Source organism: Rhincodon typus, chromosome 2 (genome assembly GCF_021869965.1).
Source record: "Rhincodon typus isolate 14 chromosome 2, sRhiTyp1.1, whole genome shotgun sequence".
Classification (NCBI taxonomy): domain Eukaryota; kingdom Metazoa; phylum Chordata; class Chondrichthyes; order Orectolobiformes; family Rhincodontidae; genus Rhincodon; species Rhincodon typus.
The window spans coordinates 57919073-57939747 of record NC_063333.1 but is presented as its reverse complement, the minus strand read 5'-3'; the positions used below and the strand labels follow the sequence as shown (position 1 = coordinate 57939747).

General features: G+C 40.6%; 1 protein-coding gene across 1 annotated transcript in view; it reads right to left on the bottom strand.

The window, feature by feature from the left end:
• Positions 1-20675, bottom strand: part of LOC109913433 (contactin-associated protein-like 2) — a 1704267-nt gene that overhangs the window by 466981 nt on the left and 1216611 nt on the right. The gene's annotated exons all lie outside the window — the stretch shown is intronic.

Genomic DNA, 20675 nt, shown 5'->3' with positions numbered 1-20675 from the left:
AATGGAATAGTTTAGGTTAGATGGGCTTCAGATTGGTTTCACAGGTCGGCGCAACATCGAGGGCCGAAGGGCCTGTACTGTGCTGTAATGTTCTATGTTCTATGTTCTATGTTCTAGTTAAATGTGGATTGAGTTGCTGTGCAGGGGAAGGAAGTTAATGTGCAAAAGATTAATCAATTGAATGGAAATCATTCAGAAAATCTCTTCTGCATGAGTGCCAGTATTCACCATTTCACTCCAAACTCCTACTCCTTGTGCTGTTTCCACTTTATTCCAGTTCAGCTGCAAATTTTAAAGTTGTGAATATTTTTGTTATATTTAAGGGCAGTTGTACAAAGTATTAGAATGCTTGCAAAAGAATGACAAGGTTAGCCAAGGACAGGAATTAGGAGATATCAAACATGTATTGTAAGATCCTGTAGATTGTTAAAAGGAAATGAAAACTTAGGGAGTTAAGAGCTACAATGTTTTAAGGTGTAAAGAAAGAATCAATTGGGATAAGAGAAGTTGTGATGGATTTTGAGATTCAGCACAGGGAAGATACAGCGAATAAGGTGTTTGTCGTAAAAAAAACTCACTTAACATACATACATGTGTGAAAATAAATTAGAGAAAGAAACTTTTACATAAAATAAACAAAGAAACAAAATAAATAATAGAAGGAATGCCCATTCACAGCCAGTTAGAAAGCTGTTAAAGTATTGCCTGATAGGAATTTGAATCTATTTAAATTAAACAGGTTAAGACTTCTCTAAAGCAGTTGTGCAAAGAATTTCAGTCAGATCATTATGCGTTTGAAGACTAGAATCCCAAAGTATATTTTCAGGGGAAATAGATGTTATGAGTTTGTCGCTAGTCCAATTAAATCAGAGCAGTGACTAGCTTCAACAATACTGAGTTAGCGTTACAGAGGTAGATGAGGAGATGAATTGTAATGCCTTGTGTTGCATTAGTGAGTAAAAAGAAACCATCATGCTGGCACTGAGCTGTTTAAAACGCATTTGTTTTCTGGCATAGCTTTTAGAAAGCTGTTGGATCTAAACTCAATTTTGTTCATATCTTTAAATCCAAAAGCTTTTGGGATTCATTTCCTGAATACCAAAGCTTGGTCAAACTTCTTTATAAAACACTGACCACATAGCAGAGGGTCCATCAAGTCTGCATAATCATTCATTAGATCATGGCCATTAACTTTACTGCCTTTTCCCCGTTCACCTTGATTCACTTACTGATTAAAAGTCTGACTTTATCAGCCTTGAATATTCACAATGACCCCGCATCAACAAGTCTCTCTGGTATAGAATTCCACAGACTCACTACCCTCTAAGAGACAACATTTCTCATTATCTTTGTCTCAAATGGATGACCTTTTATTCTAAGATGATACCCTCTGGTCCTAGACGTTCCTATAAGAGGAAACAACCTCTCCTCATCTACCTGTCAAGCCCACTAAGCAGCAGTTAGCACTGCTGCCTTACGGCACTGGGGACCCAGGTTCAAATCCATCCTCAGGTGACTGCCTGTGCGGAGTTTGCACGTTCTCCCTGTGTCTGCGTGGATTTCCTCTGGGTGCTCTGGTTTCCTCCTGCAGTTTGAAGATGTGCAGATTAGGTGGATTGGCCATGCTAAATTGTCCATAGTGTCCTGGGATGCGTAGGCTAGGTAGGTTAGCCATGGGAAATACAGGGTTACAGGTATACAGTAAGGAACGGGTCTGGCTATGGACTTGATGGGCCCAATGGCCTGCTTCCACACCTAGGAATTCTGGGAAAATTGCCTCTCATTCTTCTACTGGACAGGCCTGACCCACTCAACCTCTCTTCATTAAAAAAAAACAATTCTTCCATACCCAGGATCAACTGAGTCAATATTCAGCAGATTGCCTCCAATGCCATTACATCTCTCACTAGCTAAGTGGACCAATCTTATTCACATTATTCTAAATGTGGTCTTACTAGTGCCTTGTATAGCTTTAGCAAGATTTCCTTATTTTTATACACCAATCTCTTTGAAATAAAGACCAACATTCGATTTGCCTTTCCTATTACCCACTGAGCTTGTATGCAAGCCTTTTCTAATTCATGCACAGACACCCAAAATCCTCTGTGCTGCAGCTTTATTCATTCTTTCTCCATTTAATGATCTCTGCGCAGCTGCGAACAGACTTCCCCTGACTCCCTGGACTGGATGCACTGAATGTACAGGGCTGAACATGGCTCCCCACACTGTCGAGCTACAGGCTCCCTGACCCTGCCTATCCACTGGCCAGGACCAAATGGGGAAGTGTATTTCCATTCTTTGTGAAGGCTTTTTCTTCATCAACCATCCATCTATTCTGTTTGGTATGAACATGATCTTTGAAGGTCTTGTTGAGACACAAATACAAAGGTTGAACTATGCACATCAGGCACAACCACAGTATGGATATTATTTCTTCATTGGTACTTTTAGGCTATATTGGATCCAAACAGGTCAGACACATTTGCATGGGCCACTAGGATGCTTATTCCACACATCATTCACCAACAACTTTACTCCATCTTTATTCATTCAACCATTGCAATGGATATGCACTTAAGATTCCTATAGGGATCTTGAATTTTGGCATGATTTATGTTTGGAAGTTACCATACCTTTTAATTTCTCTCCATCAGATATGCAGGCTAGTACAACTGTCAATCTTGTTTTCTGATGTCCTGCAATTTTTACTACAACTGTTTCAAACCTTTCCACTCCTCAATTCCAATGTGGGCCATATAGAAGTTCATTTCATCTACATTGTCAATATGACTTAATGGCTACTTACATATTTGCTGCTCTCTGATGGTCAATTTAGCAGCAACGACTTTTGGTAGACTCTGAATGATAGTGCCACAACATTAGACATTTTTATTCCATGAATTAGCCAAACTGATTAGCTGTTGCTTTGAAATCTTTGCTGGACTCAGGGTTTGAGTTGGTCTACTCATGTGAAGCAATGTGCATTACATTTCTGATGAGCATGTAACCGTTCTGATGAGTTTCAAAGACCCATTCTGACACATGCTTCTCAAGATCAGGCCAATGCTGGTCTCTGTTTTCATTGTGCATTTAGTCATGGGCATTTTCTATCGGGGAGATTCTTTCCTTTTCCATTCACACACCAGTTTTTCACTACTGCAAATTGCTTCAACACAGCAAAATTATTTGACGAGTCAGCAAACATTAATTTTTAGTTTAGAACCAGTTTTCTGCTTCAGTCATTTTGCTGGCGAGCCCATTTTTGCTCATCATTCACCCCCAACACTGATTATTATATAGGTGTGTCCTAAACCTAAGTGCATCTTCTTGGTAATATAGCCTGTATTGCCTGCTTCATGCCATTTGCTGAATTATAAAGTGACTAAAACATGTATTTCTGAGGTTAAAAACTGACGTTAACTCCGAGTGTGAGTATAGCATTTCTTAGCAGAAAAAAAGAATTGCGCATATGAATCTTTGACATTATGATTTAGGGAAGGTCATCAATAAAGCAGCTGAAGATGTTTAGGCCCAGGATCCCAACCTAAGGACCTCCTGTAATTATGTTTTGGGACTGAGATGATTGGCCTCTAACAACTACAACTATCTTCCTTTGTGCTAAGTAAAGGTAGAGTTGACAGAGGACTATAGGGCTGTTCTCTCAGTAGAGAAAGGCAACTGTTGGTGAGATTAACCTAAGGGTCGCCACACCTCAGCCGAGATTTGGCAGGGGGAGGGGAGTGGTGATAAGTAGAATTGGCTTATACGCCTAAAAATGAATTTTGATGCCAGGTACACTGAGTACACTTAGAAACCACAATCTACAGTATCTCCAGTCAGAGTGCCCAGTGGATGAGTCTTTTTGACCTCTTCCTGAGGTTCTTAGGATCACAGATGCCAGTCTTCAGTCAATTCTTTTCACTCCACCTGATTTTGAGAAATGGTTGAAAGCATTGGATCCTGCAATCCTTGGTTTTGTTTCCTGTCAGAAGTATTCACAACTTGTGCTTCAGAAATAGTCACGCTCTAGCCAAATTGTTCCAGTTCAGCTACAACATTGTGATTTATCTGGTAACACGGAAATTTGTCCAAGTATTTCCTATTCACAAAAAGCAGAACAAATTGAATTGAGTTCCACTCCATCAGTCCAGTCTATATTATCAGTAAAATGATGGAAGGTGTCATCTTGCAGTGTTACGAAGCAGCTCTTATGCAGTAATAATCTGATCTCCAACGCTCAGTTTATATTCTGCCTGCTCTTTGCTCCTGACTTCATTATAACCTTGGCAGAAGCATGAACAAAAGATCTGGATTCAAGAGGTGAGACTAGAGTGTCTGCCTTTGACATCAAAGCCACAGTTTATAAGTATGGCATCAAGGAGTTCAAGTAATATTGGAGTCAAAGGGAATCAGAGAAAAAATTCCGCATTTATCAGAGTGATACCTAGCACACCCGCGCTGTGGCATCACCCTGAAAGACAAAATCAGCTGTCCAGCCAACAGAGCTAACTGCTCCAGCCCAGGTTTTCATGAAAGTCCCATGTTCTCAAACTCACCTCTCGGCTGAGATGTGGCGACCCTTAGGTTAATCTCACCAACAGTTGCCTTTCTCTACTGAGAGAACAGCCCTATAGTCCTCTGTCAACTCTACCTTTACTTCGCACAAAGGAAGATAGTTGTAGTTGTTAGAGGCCAATCAGCTCAGTCCCAAAACACAATTACAGGAGGTCCTTAGGTTGGGATCCTGGGCCTAAACATCTTCAGCTGCTTTATTGATGACCTTCCCTAAATCATAATGTCAAAGATTCATATGCGCAATTCTTGTTGTCATTCTGCAAATACTGAAGCAGGTCCGTTTATATGCAGTGAGATCTGGATAACTTTCAGCCTTGAGTTGATAAGTGGCAAGTAACATACGTGCCACACAAATGCCAGTTAATCACCATTTCCAATATAAGAAAATCTAACTATCCCCCTTTAACATTTTTCAACACGGCCACCTCTGAAATATATTACCGTCACTGAAACCCGCATCACTAAAATTCTGCGGGTGGAAAGGTGTTGTGGAGATACCATTAACCAAACATGAACTGCATCAACCATATAAAACTGTGACTATAAAAGCAGGTATGAGACAGGGAAATCTGCAAACTGCAATTCATATGCAGAATTCCCAAACCCTTTTCATTATCTCTAAAAGGCATTACTCAGGAGTATTACAAAATGCCCCCAACTTGCATGCATGAATGCAGCACCAAATACACTCAAGAATCTTGTCACCATCCAGCCACAAGAAACCTGTTTGATTGGCACAACATCCACAATCTTAAATGTTCAATCTCTCCGCCACTGATGCTGTGACAGCAGTGTGGATCTTACTAACTGCATGAATTTGCCCAGCCTCCTTTGGTAGTACTTTTCAAACTCATGACCTCTGTCTTTTAAGAGGACAAAGTTGCATCATGCCACCATCACCTTCAAAACGTGTATCAGGTTGACTTGTGTGCATATTGCAATTTCTTATCTGATGTGTTTTCAAAATCCTGGGGATGACCAAAGAGCCCTTTATCAAGAATTCCCATCTTAATAACATTGTTTATGTACCTATGGCAAACGGACTATGTGGTTCAAAAAAGCAGCTCATCAAGTCAATTAGGTGGGGAACAAATGCTGGCCCAGTCAGTGACACTTGAATTCCATTATAAAATTTCTAAAAGTGTATCACACCAGCTTGTAAATAGCATGTGCGTTTCAGTATTTTTGATTTCCAGTATTTCTGAATGACATCACAAAGATTCAGTGGGCTCAGCAGAAGCTGGTGATAGGAGTGGACTGAATAACCTTTTCTTGTTTCCTCACATTTCAACTCTTAGTGGCATGTAGGAAAACAGAAATCACCTCGTGTTAGTATTTTTCAGCAGATCATTGTAAGTTATCAGTTGAAGGCTTATTTTAAGCAGTAATGTTGTGCAACATCCTTTATATAACCACACTTAAGTGATATTCCTGAGGGCGCAATCATTGAATAGTCATAGATGTGATTGCAGACCATGATCCTTCGAAAAGAACTGTACAGATTTATCTGGAATAGGATTAATATGGGTTGACTCCAGATCAAAAATGATAGTTGTGGTGGGGGTTACCCAGATGTGGACATCTCACTCCCACTTCCAACAGATTCCTGTTTTGTTGGCAGTGAAGGAGGCAGGGATGAATCACAAATGTGAGAACCATCTACTCATCTGGGCAATTTGAAATTAGAACTGAGTTCAAACAGATCAAATTTTTCCTGTTGCAAGCTGCACTATGGGAGTAGGTGTAAATGCTCTTGAAGGGTGGATGATACCTGTCTAACTGTCATATCTGACACTTTTTTATGCCTCCACCTTTTTTTAAACTTAAAATTAAATAGTATTAATCTATCAGTGAGAGTTAATAAAAAAGTTTGCTGCACTGTTTTGCTTGGCAGCCATCTGACGTAGTTTAGAAAAAAAAAATGGCCATCAAAATCCCATGCTCCATTGACTCAATAGATTGCTTTTTCTGATATTTTCCAATGGTTGTCAGTACATCTGAGATCAGTATGAATGCTTGGCTGTAAGACGTTGCTAAATAGCTTTGAAGTGTTAGTTTAGAGGAAAATGGAATTATGAAGTGCTATAGAGACTGAATGGCTAAAGAGATTTGCCGAACATAATTGGGAAAAGGCAGAGTCTGGCAAGGGTACATTTAAAGATGTGTAAGGGATGCTATGCAGGGAATATTACAACAAAAAAGAGGAAGACGAAGAAAGAGATTATCGATGTTTGATGATTTGAAATTGCAAAACATTATTGGCAAATGGAAAGAATAGCACAGGACAGAGAGTTATGGAGAGATTGTTTTCAGCCAAGGATTGAGGGCAGCACAGTGGCTCAGTGGTTAGTACTGCTACCTCACAGTGGCAGGGACTCAGGTTTGATTCCACTTTCGGGTGACTATCTGTGTGAGGTTTACACATTCTCCCCGTGTCTGCATGGGTTTCCTCTGGGTGCTCTGGTTTCCTCCAACAGTCCAAAGACGTGCAGGTTAGGTGGACTGGCCATGCTAAATTGCCCATAATGTGCAGGGTAGGAAGATTAGCCACGGGAAATGCAGGGTTACAGGGATAGGGTAGGGGGTCTGGGTTGGATGCTCTTCGGACAGTTGGTGTGGACTTGATGGGTCAAATGGCCTATTTCCACATTGTAGGGATTCTATGATGACCTCCCAATAGGCAGAATATACACAATGATTAAAGGGTTAGCTACTTTTATGTGTGCATTCAGCGGATTGAACACTTGAAGGGATTTGAAAAATAGGTGTTGGGGGGTTACTCGGCGTCAAATGTGCATGAGTGGGAGGTGTATGGAAAGTCACATTTTATTTGCTTTTTCATCGCCACTTGGTTCCTGAGGTCACACCTTGGTGGATACAGAATGAGTGACTATAGGCATGGCTTGTGGACAACATTCAGTCTAATTTTTTTCCGTACATGGACCATCGAGGTCAGCGCACAGCAGCAATTTCTGAAACGGGAGGTCAATGTGTTGGCATGCCTACAACACTGACTGGCATGCATGGAACCTCGGAGAGGCTGCTCGGTCACACAGCTTAAAGGGAATACTGCAGGTGGATATGAGGAGCCATGGGGGTTAGGGGTGGTCATGGGGATTATTAGGGTCATGGGGAGGATAGTTACTGGGTATGACATGGCTTTCAAGAACCATGGGGGGCTATGGGGTACATGTGGATGTGGGTTTATGGCTGTGAAGGCTAAGGGTTAGAAAGCCTATCAGCTTCTAAAACAACAGAGACAATGTCCCAGAGAAAATCTCAGTGAACAGTGGAATTCAATAAAAAAGTGGCAGTGAGGAAACCTTCAGAAGGTAAGTGAAGGATGGTTTCCGCTTCGAATAAACAACACAGCAGTGTATTGAACATGAGCTCTTTACTGAAGTCAGGCTTAAGATCTCTGCCTACAGGGTGTGTGTTTCATGGTTGTAGTCATATGACTATAGCAGACTAAGACAGATATTAATACATAATTGTATTTCAATCTAAAAATCACTCTATTCAGTACTGATTAATTTTGTCCCATGCTGAGCAGTGCAGAACCTATGGGAGTAGATGGGGAAAGCAGGGAATGCTTTGAATATGCACTATTTGTTCTTTGAAAAAACAAACATTGAAGACTTATCCACAGAATACCAACCAATTCCCCAAGTCTGCTACAGTGTGATGTTTTCCTCGGTCAATGGAAAATGGAATATCAGGAGTAGAGTTCTCAATTTATAGTCTATGCAGTTTCTTTAGTGATGAAGTCATTCCAACAGATTTTCTTCATCTGTTCCTCCCAATGACTTCTTAAGAATAAATACAAAATTTTGTGCAAGGATGTAGAAAAGTCATTGGTTTTAACTCTACATATCAGGCATCTTAACATCATTACAGTCAATCAGTAGACTTAGGAACCAATTCCACACAAACATTTTATGCAGTCAGAAGAAAATGAAAATGCGCCTTGCAATATTCTGGAGGAATTTCATGATTTATATCTGTGCAATGTGCATGTGAACACTAACTAAAAAAGCAGGCTGCTACAGGATGCATACCTTTTCCAGGGCAATCTCCAGTACAGACAAGGTCACATGGCTGCTATGAAAATTTTGGCCTCTGATTTACACAGAGGGCTCTTCTTATTGATGCGCAAGAAGGTTACCCCTTGGTTCCCTGCACAAATTTCTTTTCACCCTTCAGTCTTCAGAATTGGGCCTTGATTCCTTTCACCCGAACCCCACACTGAAGTGACTGGAAGACATTGCAATTATCTAACGGGACGGGAACCTCTGCTATGGGCTTTCCCCTAGATTTGGTATTGGATCAATGGTCCTTCACTACTCAGGTGGAAATTCAACTCTTCACCTCTTGCAGAGAGCCTGTAGAATCTTGATCTCTAAGGTTCTAGCTGACGCACAGAGCTCTGCATAGGAAGAAGTTTCAATTATCAAATTCCTGCAAATCTTGTCTTAAATCACATGCTGCAATGGTGTTGTGAGAAAAATCTTTTCCACACAGTGAATAGCTACGATGATGCTATGCACTGTCTGGAAAAGTTGTGAAGACAGATTAAATTGAGGCAATCAAGAAAGCACAGGATGATTATTTGAATGAAGAATATGGGGAAAGGGCAAGAGATTAGCACCAGATAAGTGAACCAATGCAGGCATGATGGGCGAAAGTCTGTGCCATAACAATGTGGATGCAAGAGTGGATGTAATATATTTGCATTTTCAGAAAGTGTTTGATAATGTGCCACACATTAGGCTAATTAATTAAATGAGGGCCCATGGTTACGAGGGTAGTACATTAGTATGGATGGAAGATTCGCAAAACAATGGAAGACAGAGTTGGGATAAGGGAGCATTTTCAGAATTGCAGCGTGTAAGTCATGGAGTACCACAAGGATCAGTGCTGGGACCACAATTATTTCCAACATATGTTAATGACTTGGATGAGGAAAGTGAATTTACCATAACCCAGTTTGCAGATAAAACAAAAATAGATGGGAAGGCAAGTGTTGAGGATGCCACATTCAGTCTGCCAAGAGCTATAGACAGGTTAAGTGAGAAGGCAAAAGTTTGGCAGAGGGAGTATAATGTGGGAAAATGGATGGTATGCACTTTGGCAGGAAGCGTGGAAGAACTGCGTATTATTTAAATGGAGAAAGACTGTAGAAAGCAACATAGGGATTTTGGGAGTTCTCATCCATGAATCACAAAAAAATCCATGTTCAGTAGGAAAGAGGGAAGGCAAATTGAATATTGACCTTTATTCCAAAGGGTATGGAGTACACAAAGTGAAGCAGTTTTGCTAAAACCATACAAGACACTCATCAGACCACAGCTGGAATACTGTGAACAGTTTTGGGTCCTTGATCTAAGGAAAGGATTGGCATTGAAGGCAGTCCAGAGAAGGTTCACTAGATTGATACCAGATACGGAGGGACTATCTTTTGAGGAGACGTTGAGTAGATTGGGCCTGTACTCATTGAAATACGGATGAACGAGACAGCCAACCTTATTGAAACATTCAAGATTCTTAGAGGGGTAGGGAAGCAGTAAATGCAGAAAGGTTGTTTCCCCTTGTGGAAGAGTCTAGGACAAGGGGTCATTATCTTAGAATAAGAGGTTGCACATTTAAGACAGAGATGAGGAGGAAATTCTTCTCAAAGGATTGTGGAATCTGGGGACCTCTTTACCTCAGAGGGCTGTTGAGATTGGGTCAATAAGCATATTCAAGGCTGAGGTTGACAGATTTTTAATCAGTAAGGGAATCTTGGGATACAGGTAAAAGGCAGGCAACTAGATTTGAGGATCATCAGATCAGCAATCATCTCAATGATTGGCACAACATACTCAATGGGCTGAATGGCCTACTTCTGCTCCTATGTCTTATGTCTTAATTCTGTGTTTCTATAATTCATCCTTCTCCGTGCTATTGGTCACCTCCCTTCACTTCACTTTCATCTGCTCTTTGGCCTTTCCGTAAAGAACCTTGAAATGGATATTTTCTTGTGTGCATGAAATGCCTTATAAAGTGATTTCATGTTCTTGTAAATTAGATTAGTTAGATTAATTTATTAAGTGCAGAAAAGATTTCGAGCTCTGCAGATGTTAATGGGATGTGACTTTGTAAATTGGTCTCTGTTGTTCAATTCAGTAGCACGCTGAATTGTGCTTTATTTAGGTGATGCCTGTAATGATTGATGCTCATGAGAATGACCAGGTGAATCTCTCCCAAACAGTCTGCTACATGACCAGTGCTAAAGACATATGCTCATTTTTTACAGAGAGAAGTATGTATAACATACAGAACTGCAGATCAATGTAGCTTAAGTAATTATTTCAGTTTTATCTGGACACTATCCAATAATGCAACTAAAATAAAACCATCTTACTGACTCTGGAAAAGTTCATAAAAGCTCATTTAAGTTTTTGCATCAAAGGAGCAGAAAGCTGTTGCTTTCTCACAAATTCTTGAAATTTCTATTCACTTCTCTACAAGCATGCAGCTCGATACATTTAAGGTGTTATTCATAGTTGACATCCTGTAACTGAGTGGCAGAAGAAAGGAGAACTGTGAGATTAAACTCACTTTCCACTGATCATTCCCATTCCAAGATATTGTTCTCATGGCTGGAGATCTGCACATATAGGCTCAGTGATAAATCTCGCACTTTAATATGAGCCCATTGCTTTGCATTCAAATATATCTAAACAATGTTATTACTTTGTCGACCACTCATTCCGTGTGAGATTGTCTGTGTTCATTCCATAAAGTTACAGCTACTTCAGCAACAGTGTCTCATTGGAATGATTGCTCATCCCCCAGTCCATGCAGTCTGCTAAAATCAATAGTGAAATGAGGCACTGATCATAAGAGACACAATCTGCTGACATAAACTGCCAGCAGGTCCTCGATTAAGAAACAGTGCAAAAATAATTCAAGATTTTAAATTTTGGTTGAGTCACATTGGATTACCCAGACAACAGAACAGACCAGTAAACTGCTCTCATCTCTCTGCCAATACTGCTGTTGAGCTGCTGTTCCTTTGTAGAGTGTTCAAGCTCTCTGTGGGCAATGAAGCAGCTGCATTGAATGCTGTGTACAGCATGAACAAAATAATGTAGGCTGGTGTGATGCACTACATGCTACTGCAATCAAAATACCAGCACAGGCACACACCTACACTATTGTGATGAGGTTACTTTTACCTAAGTGTGCTAATTATCATGAAATATCGGGACACAGATTGAAAATTAATTAGCTGAATTCAACCAGAACAATTATAGCAGTTATTACTGAGTACTCTCTGGCTGAGATCTGGCAGCTCTTTGGGGAACTGCCAGGTGCTAACATGAGGACAGCTTCTCTTTGAAAGAAACTGTTGTCATCTACTAACTACTGATTGGTTCAGACAGAGGCTAAGATAGTAGCAGTGTAGTAAGAAGGAACATGAGAGCTTCTCTTACAGGATCAGAGTATCTTAGCATTGTTAATTAAAATTTCACATTTCTCCTTCGGGCATTGTGAATTTAAATGGAATCTACTTTTCAACAGGATTTAGCTTATATGCTGCAGAAGAGTGTGAATGTATCCTGAATACCTACCTACCTCAGTGAGGAAAAGCAGATTTGTTTGTATTAAAAAGGGGCGGCGCAGCAGCTCAGTGGTTAGCATTGCTGCCTCACAGCACCAGGGACCCAGGTTTGATCACAGCCTCAGGTGACTGTCTATGTGGAGTTTGCACATTCTCCCCGTGTCTGCGTGGGTTTTCTCTGGGTGCTCCAGTTTCCTCCCACAGTCCAAAGATGTGCAGGTTAGGTGCACTGGCCATGCTAAATTGTCCATAGTGTCCAGGGATGTGTGAGCTAGGTGGGTTAGCTGTGGGAAAAATGCAGGGTTATGGGGTAGGGGTCTGGGCCCTTTGGAGGGGCAGTGTAGACTTGCTGGGCCTAATGGCCTGTTTCTGCACTGTAGGGATTCTATGAATATAAAAAGAAAACTGCAGGTCATATGGCAATTCGGGCCAATCAAATTCGGCTTCCCCCATTCAACTGTGACTGATATGTCTCTCAACGCCATTTTCCTGTCCTCTTCCCGTAACCCTTGATCCCCTCACTAATCAAGAACGTATCTAGCTCTAACTTTAATACAGTCAATGATTTGGCCTCCACGCCCTTCTGCAGCAATGTTAATCTTAAGAAAATCCTGAACTAGGACTCCCAAGATTCAGATTTCCAAAGCCTTTCCCCATTTAGAAAATAGCCTTTGCCTCTATTCTTGCCACCAAAGTGCATAACCTCACCGTTTCCCACATTATATTCCATCTGACACTGTCCTAGCCTATCCAAGCTGTTCTACGGCCTCTCCACTTCTTCAACACTACCTATCCCTCCACCATCTTTGTGTCAACTGCAAACCTAGAGAATTAGTTGACTCCTATTTTCAATTTAACTATAAATTACATTCATATCCAGTGTATCTAAGGAAAATAAAGCTCCTTTATTTTAATAAGTTACTGCTAAGGAACTGTTTGCTTTGATTATTACATATTCAGTAGTATCCTTTTTAAAAATTTTGATAAACTATTATCTTGCCTGGCTAGCACAGTAAGAAAAATAGGAAAGTCATCACATTGCTGGAAACTAAAACCTCATACATTTATTAAAGAAATGGTTTGCTTGGTCTTTGTTTCATTCCACAAGTACATTTTCCTGAAGAAATATAGTTCAGAGCAGCTGTTTTGTGACAATAGGCAATCCAGATATAATTCTGAGAGACTTCTGGGGCTAGACTTTAATTATTTCTCATTTATTAGGCATGACATGAATTAATGCAAAACCTAATGACTGCACCTGATGAAACTTCAACCAATCTTTTTTTTAATAGGAATGAATAAGAGAGAATCAATTTCACGGAAACAAGCTACTTTTTTGTTTAAAGCAGTTTGGGAGTTGAAATAGAAAATGTGAAAACGCATACATTTACTAAATACAACTGAGGCAATTTCATTTTCCAGCAGCAGGTAGAATAATAAGTACCTTTTACAGACAGTGAAATGCCCATCATCGGGAGTGGACACCAGAAATGTCATTAAGATTTTGAGAACAGGAAACCTGCCTTTCAATGCATTATCTCCATCTGTACTACCAGTTGCCTAAGATTCAATGAATACAGAAGCCAACCTTATTTGAAATCTAGGGCAACTCAATCCCACATCCATCAACCTTTAACATACTCTATTTTTGGATTCTAAAATCATTAAGTATTACTTGGGTAAATGTGTGCATTGCTACCTAGAATACACCTCCTCCCACCCACCTTCCTGCAAAAATGCCATCCCCTATTCCCAATTCCTTCGCCTCCGCCGCATCTGCTCCCAGGATGAGGCATTCCACTCCCGTACATCTCAGATGTCCTCATTTTTCAAGGACCGCAACATCCCCCCCTCAGTGGTCGAGAACGCCCTCGACCGTGTCTCCCGCATTTCCTGCAACACATCCCTCACACCCCCTCCCCGCAATAACAATCAAAACAGAATCCCCCTCGTCCTCATATACCACCCCACCAACCTCCGGATCCAACGCATCATCCTCTGACACTTCCGCCATCTGCAATCCGACCCAACCACCAAAGACCCATTTTTCCCTCCCCATCTTTATCTGCTTTCCGGAGGGACCATTCTCTCCGGGACTCCCTTGTCCGCTCCACACTCCCCTCCAGCCCCACCACACCCGGCACTTTTCCCTGCAACCGCAGGAAGTGCTACACCTGCCCCTACACCTCACCCCTCACCCCCATCCCAGGCCCCAAGAAGACTTTCCACATCAAGCAGATGTTCATCTGCTCATCTGCTAATGTGGTATACTGCATCCGCTGTTCCCGTTGTGGCCTCCTCTACATCAGGGAAACCAAGCGGAGGCTTGGGGAACGCTTTGCAGAACACCTACGCTCGGTTCGCACTAAACAACTTCACCTCCCAGTCGCGAACCATTTCAACTCCCCCTGCCATTCCTCCGACGACATGTCCATCCTGGGTCTCCTGCAGTGCCACAACGATGCTACGCGAAGGTTGCAGGAACAGCAACTCATATTCCACTTGGGAACCCTGCAGCCCAATGGTATCAATGTGGACTTCACAAGCTTCAAAATCTCCCCTCCCCCTACCGCATCCAAAAACCAGCCCAGCTTGTCCCCGCCTCCCTAACCTGTCCTTCCTCCCACTTATCCCTGCCTCCCACCTCAAGCCGCACCCCCATCTCCTACCTACTAACCTCATCCCGCCCCCTTGACCTGTTTGTTCTCCCTGGACTGACCTATCTCCTCCCTAACTCCCCACCCACACTCACCTTTACTGGCTCCATCCCCACCTCTTTGACCTGTCTGTTTCCTGTCCAGCTGTCTTCTCCTCTATCCATCTTCTACCCGCCTCCCCCTCTCTCCCTATTTATTTCAGAACCCCCTTCCCCTCCCTCATTTCTGAAGAAGGGTCCAGGCCCGAAACGTCAGCCTTCCTGCTCCTATGATGCTGCTTGGCCTGCTGTGTTCATCCAGCTCTGCACCTTGTTATCTCAGCATTTTTAATGTGGTATGTTGAGGACTCATTTGAACTCTGAACTTATTGAATCATTCAATTCTATTTGTGGTGTAGCAATCTCAGGCAAGGAAGATAATTTGAAGAAAATCCAATCAATGTTGGATTGTAAAAATGGTTTGCTGAGCTAACAAATACTACCATTGAATATTAACATACACAACATGTCTACAAAGCTAGAGTGCATATATAGTGCTACTTGGGATCTAGTGATACTTAGCAACAGGATTGTGTATCTAACTTTATACTCCAGTGAACGTATATGGTTAACACTCAACCTCCATGAAAAGTAGCTTCTTCTCCCAATTTGGGCATCGAGATTAGAATAAATGATCTCTGAAGGTTCAGCAACAATTAATTTGAACAAACATGCAGTACAAGTGCTTCACTCAAATGTTATTTTCCTTTTAAAACACATAAATTGCTGCATCAGGGGTTGCATACCTTACAATACATTGTTTCCTGGACACCACACCCTTTCACGTTATAATTTTACTGGGTTGTGTTATTTGTAAATGTTGGCATATTTGATATGAGTAACTGAATCAAAGAAAAAAAATATGAAATGCATTAACAATCTTGCTGGAGATGTGCAATTTATAAGCTAGCGTGATAAAGGATTCTACATTAAACAGAGTGCAGCCTTCAATCATCAGATTGCACCAAAAGGAATGAATGAACAATTTATACCATGCTCATTTGCTGAAGTAACTCCACATTTTATGAAAGGAATTCATTCATTTTCTCTGAGGTCATTTTCCCTACAGATTTTCCTTGACACTCTCCTTTTCTCTGGAAAACAATGCCTCTTGTTGGAATGTTTTACAAATGAATTCCACAAGTGCTGATTCACCTGAACACCCAGTCTTTATCTGTGAGTGTACACAATATCTGCAGGTCATTTAATCATGGTGGGAGTCAAAGCTCAGCTTGCTTTATATCTCATGTTCCAGGCTCCCAATCAGAGGTGAGAACCTGGACTCCTCTGTACTCTACAAGATAGTGGAACCGAGGGGATTATTTTACCCAACATTTCTAGCAGAAAACTGATGGGTTGGGATCTATCACCCATCAATTCAATTAGAATCGGTATCAACATGGTGTAAAATGGTGGCCAATCTGATGCAATATTGAAAACACCCTGCAAATGTACCTCAAACTACTGGCCTGCATGAAACCTAACTCAGTAGAAGCAAGGGTCTGAACATACAGGCTGTATAGCTTGTGATGCTACATGGACCATTATCATGCTTAAAGACTTAAATATTTTTAGGTGAGTAGGGTGATAAAATTGAACTAATTGCAAAAATATTGCATTGAATTAAGCATATTGTATTTTTGACTGCCTCGTTTCATTGAATGACCCAATAGCTTTAGAATTTTGACATTTCTAAAACATGTTTTAGAGCTTTCTAACCAGTCGTTGTTTAAATATTTTCACTGGGACATCCCTCAGGAATGCTTCTAAAAGATCATCAAAAGCCTTGGATACATTCTCAAACAAGATGCTTGCCCCAGTCTTCCACTGAGATAATAATAGCTGACTGGAAGAGCCAACAAGAATATTTTCAACATCAGTTTGCAACAATGTTATTTATACAATTCCGTAATTAGGTAAGGACAAAGCTACCTCTTCAAAAGCCACAAATTAACCAGCTTTCAAAAGGAGAAGCATAAAGTGGAATGTGGGACCATTTTCAATGCATACCACTTGCCAAAGAAATATTCTACCAAAATATCGCTCTGAAAGCCTTGACAAAATTACTTTTAAATTAATGACCAAGTAATTGATTGCCCTAAAGCACAGAAGCTAAAATTATTTGCACCAACACAATACAGTATTTGAAGTTCGGATACTGAAGTGCAACCAGAATTTATAAAACAAACTGACTTTATGAATTTATTGGCTTGAAGTCACTAATTGAACTTCATTTTTAAAGAACAGATTGTAGCCACATTCTGAGGTCTTGAATTCACAATCAAAAACTGCCAAATATTGCAAAGCTGTGCTTCCTTTATTCCAAAGCCTTTGAAACAAAAGTAACCTTTTGCATTACCATAATAGGAACAATTGTGTTGAAGGATTACAAATGAGTGTCATCCAGTACCCATTTACCAATTAGCAAAGTGTCCAGATAATCACCTGGATACTCAACTGGGTGCAGACAAACCATCACACACAATGAGATGGACAATGGAACTCTGCCCATGAAAAACATTTGTCCAGAAGTAACTTAATTACATTAATTGTGCACCCGGAATCTACAATACAACAGCTGTATTTGGGTTAACTGGTCAATTTAAAAAAAGTTTCACGTGACAAGCCATCAAACCTTCATGTGTTTCAGTTACTGGTTTGTCTGCAGATTTTCTCTGTTCAAATATTTCACAATTTTAAAACCATGTCTGCTATTTTTTTGACTGTCCATGTGCCCCAGGCAGAGATTTTTAAAAAGAGCTTAGCCCCACAGCTACCATCTTCAAAGAACAGATATATCATCAGTCAACATCTTTAACCTACATTGATGTCGAACTTCAGAGGGCCACTGAGCTCAGCCAGAAGGCAGGCAAGTCACCTACCTTAAAAGATGTACACTACACACCTTTATTTTACTTGATGTTAAATTACTAACTCTATTATCATAGCTGGTAATCTATTTGTGTGCATGAACTTGAGGGTGTGTGAGAAAGTTAGAGCATTTTAAATATTTTCATAGACTCGCTTAAGTATGCTGAATACTATTGGCTTTTAAAACTTCATGGAAACTTGTCTGTGCCTTTTATATTTGCTATATGTAAACATTTAAGTATCCACTGAATTGGCAAACATACCTTCTCAAAAGAAAAACCCTATTGCAGACAAAAGAGAAATGTGTAATATCATATACACTACCTTAACTGGAGAATGAAAGGGGCTGAGAAAAGGCTCATTAAAGTGATTCATTTAAAATTACAATGTATACTAATCCTAAACTAATATTGGACACATTTTAAAAAGGAAAAATGCAATGAGTTTAGAGTTAACACCATAGCAAGATCAGACGGCACTCAAACATATAAAAAATGGACACATACAAATGTCAGACCTATAAAGCGGCCATTTGTTGCCTGACCTTATTACCCTTGAACTTAGTTGCTTGCTAGCCCATTTCAGATAGCAGTTAAGGGACAATGACATAACCACGGTCTGGAGACAAATGTAGGCTACACCAGATAAAGATGGTAGAATTCCTTCCCTAAAAGGTGGGTTTTTACAATGATCAATGATCATCTCATATCTCCATTACTGAAGCTAGCTTTCAATTCTAGATTTTATAAATCATAGTATTTGAATCTGTGTCCCTGATGGATTAGCCTGGGCCTCTGGATTACCAGACCAGTGACACTACAACTACAATATTATCTCTCCCGAGATTTGTAACTGTTGTCTCTGATGTGCACCGGAAAATTATTTTAGGCAGATATTTTATTCAGTAGCAAGTCCATCATGGCAGAGAAGAATTGTCATGGCGTTACAAAACCCCCGAGTGACTAAAGTGGTTGAATCTTTTGCATATCTCCTTTGATCTGAGTTAAATTTCATAGTCTGAAGACCAAACTTGCACATTATTGCAATGAGAATTTTTCTGGTGTTATGGTCAAGGAAAGCTTCATTACATTAAGTACTATTCAAGCAAAACACATACCAAGGCACAGTAATTTATAGGGAAAAAAAGCACAATAAACTGTAAACAAATCGATTTATTGACAGCATGATGTGATTCAGTTTCCATTTTCATAGCAACTCTACTGTACAATTTGTACCAGCAAACATAAGGTTTTCTTCATATTTTTGCTAAAGTATGAATTTGCAGTTCAGTTTTAAAGTTGAGACATCCAGTCATAAATAGATCAGCCTGACACAATAACTGCTGTATTCTGTTGGAAGTCAGGCAGAATTCCTGGTCTTATTAGACATAGGAAAGTTCATTGAAATGAAGGCCAGCTGTAACTGCAAGATCAGTGAGAAAGTATCAAAAAAAAGCTAAAATATTTCTTACTGCTGGAATTAAGGTAATAATCACGAAGAGATAAATAGGTCAGAATAATCCAGAACTGCGAGAAAAGAACAAATTTTCATGTTATGTGACAAAAACAGAAATTGCTGGAAAAGCTCAGCAGCTTTGGCAGCATCTGTTAAGAAAAAAATCAGAGATAATGTTTCGGGTCCAGTGACCCTTCCTCAGAACTGTTGGCAGCTGGGAAAATATTGGTTTATATGCCAAATGCTAACTCTGATTTTTTTCTTCACAGATGCTGCCAGATCTGTTGAGCTTTTCCAGCAACTTCTGTTTTTGTTCCTGATTTACAGCATCCGCAATTCTTTCGGTTTTCGTCTTCTGTGATTTGGGTTGTGAACCGAACAATGAGGAAATCAGTCAATGGGATTAATTGACAAAATTGTGTCATTTCCTGTCCATAACATGCCTAGTGAGCAAGGTGACAAGGAAGCTCAGGTGACTCAGTTGTGTATTGATTAAAAATGTCACTAATTTTAAAGGTAAGTGCATTAGACATTTCAAAAGATTCTTCTGATTCCTTTATTTGCCTGATGACACTTAAATTTATATATTTTTGCCCTAGACTCTTTCTATTTGAACCAGAGATCTTGCCACCATCAATGCTCTTAATCTTTGGAGGGATATAGAATAGAAGAATCCCTACAGTGTGGAAACAGGCCCTCTGGCCAAACAAGTCCACACTAAACCTCACAGCATCCCACCCAGACCCATCACCCCTAAACTACACATCCCTGAACACTATGGGCAATTTAGTGTGGCCAATCCATCTAGCCTGCACATCTTTGGACTGTGGGAGAAAACCAGAGCACCCAGAGGAAACCCACACAGACAAGGGGAGAACGTGTAAACTCCACACAGACAGTCGCCCAAGCGTGGATTCAAACCCAGGTCCCTGGCGCTGTGAGGCAGCAGTGCTAACCACTGAGCCATTGTGCCACCCTATATGTCAGGGTGATCATACTGCCTGAGAAGTGGTGATCTGTGTCGACCTATTCATACCAACTCTTCAAATTCTGAAAAAGAGAGGTAGCAAGCCTTAGGGCTACAAGTTATTCTGGTAAATATATCTCTCCCTCTAGATGGCTGTGACGGCAGACAACAAGATGTGAATGTTGGTCTAATTTTTATGTCGGGGTACTTCAGAAAGATCTCTAATCAAGTGCACCATCTTTAACATGGCATTGAATAAAACATGCCATAGCAGAGTAATCAGGCACAACTCATGCTTGTTTTTATTCCAAGTTCGAATGATACCGGATCAAATCTATACAGATTGTGGAAACTTGTTGCTCATTGGCAGGACGGCAGGTGCTAAAACATGCGTCAGTTATACAGGAGACCTCCAACTACTCCAACTACAGCACAGAGCTTGGTGTACTTATAGTCAGCTGTTGTCACAAGCTTGAACAAACCCTGTCGGCTTGCTATAGTGTTGA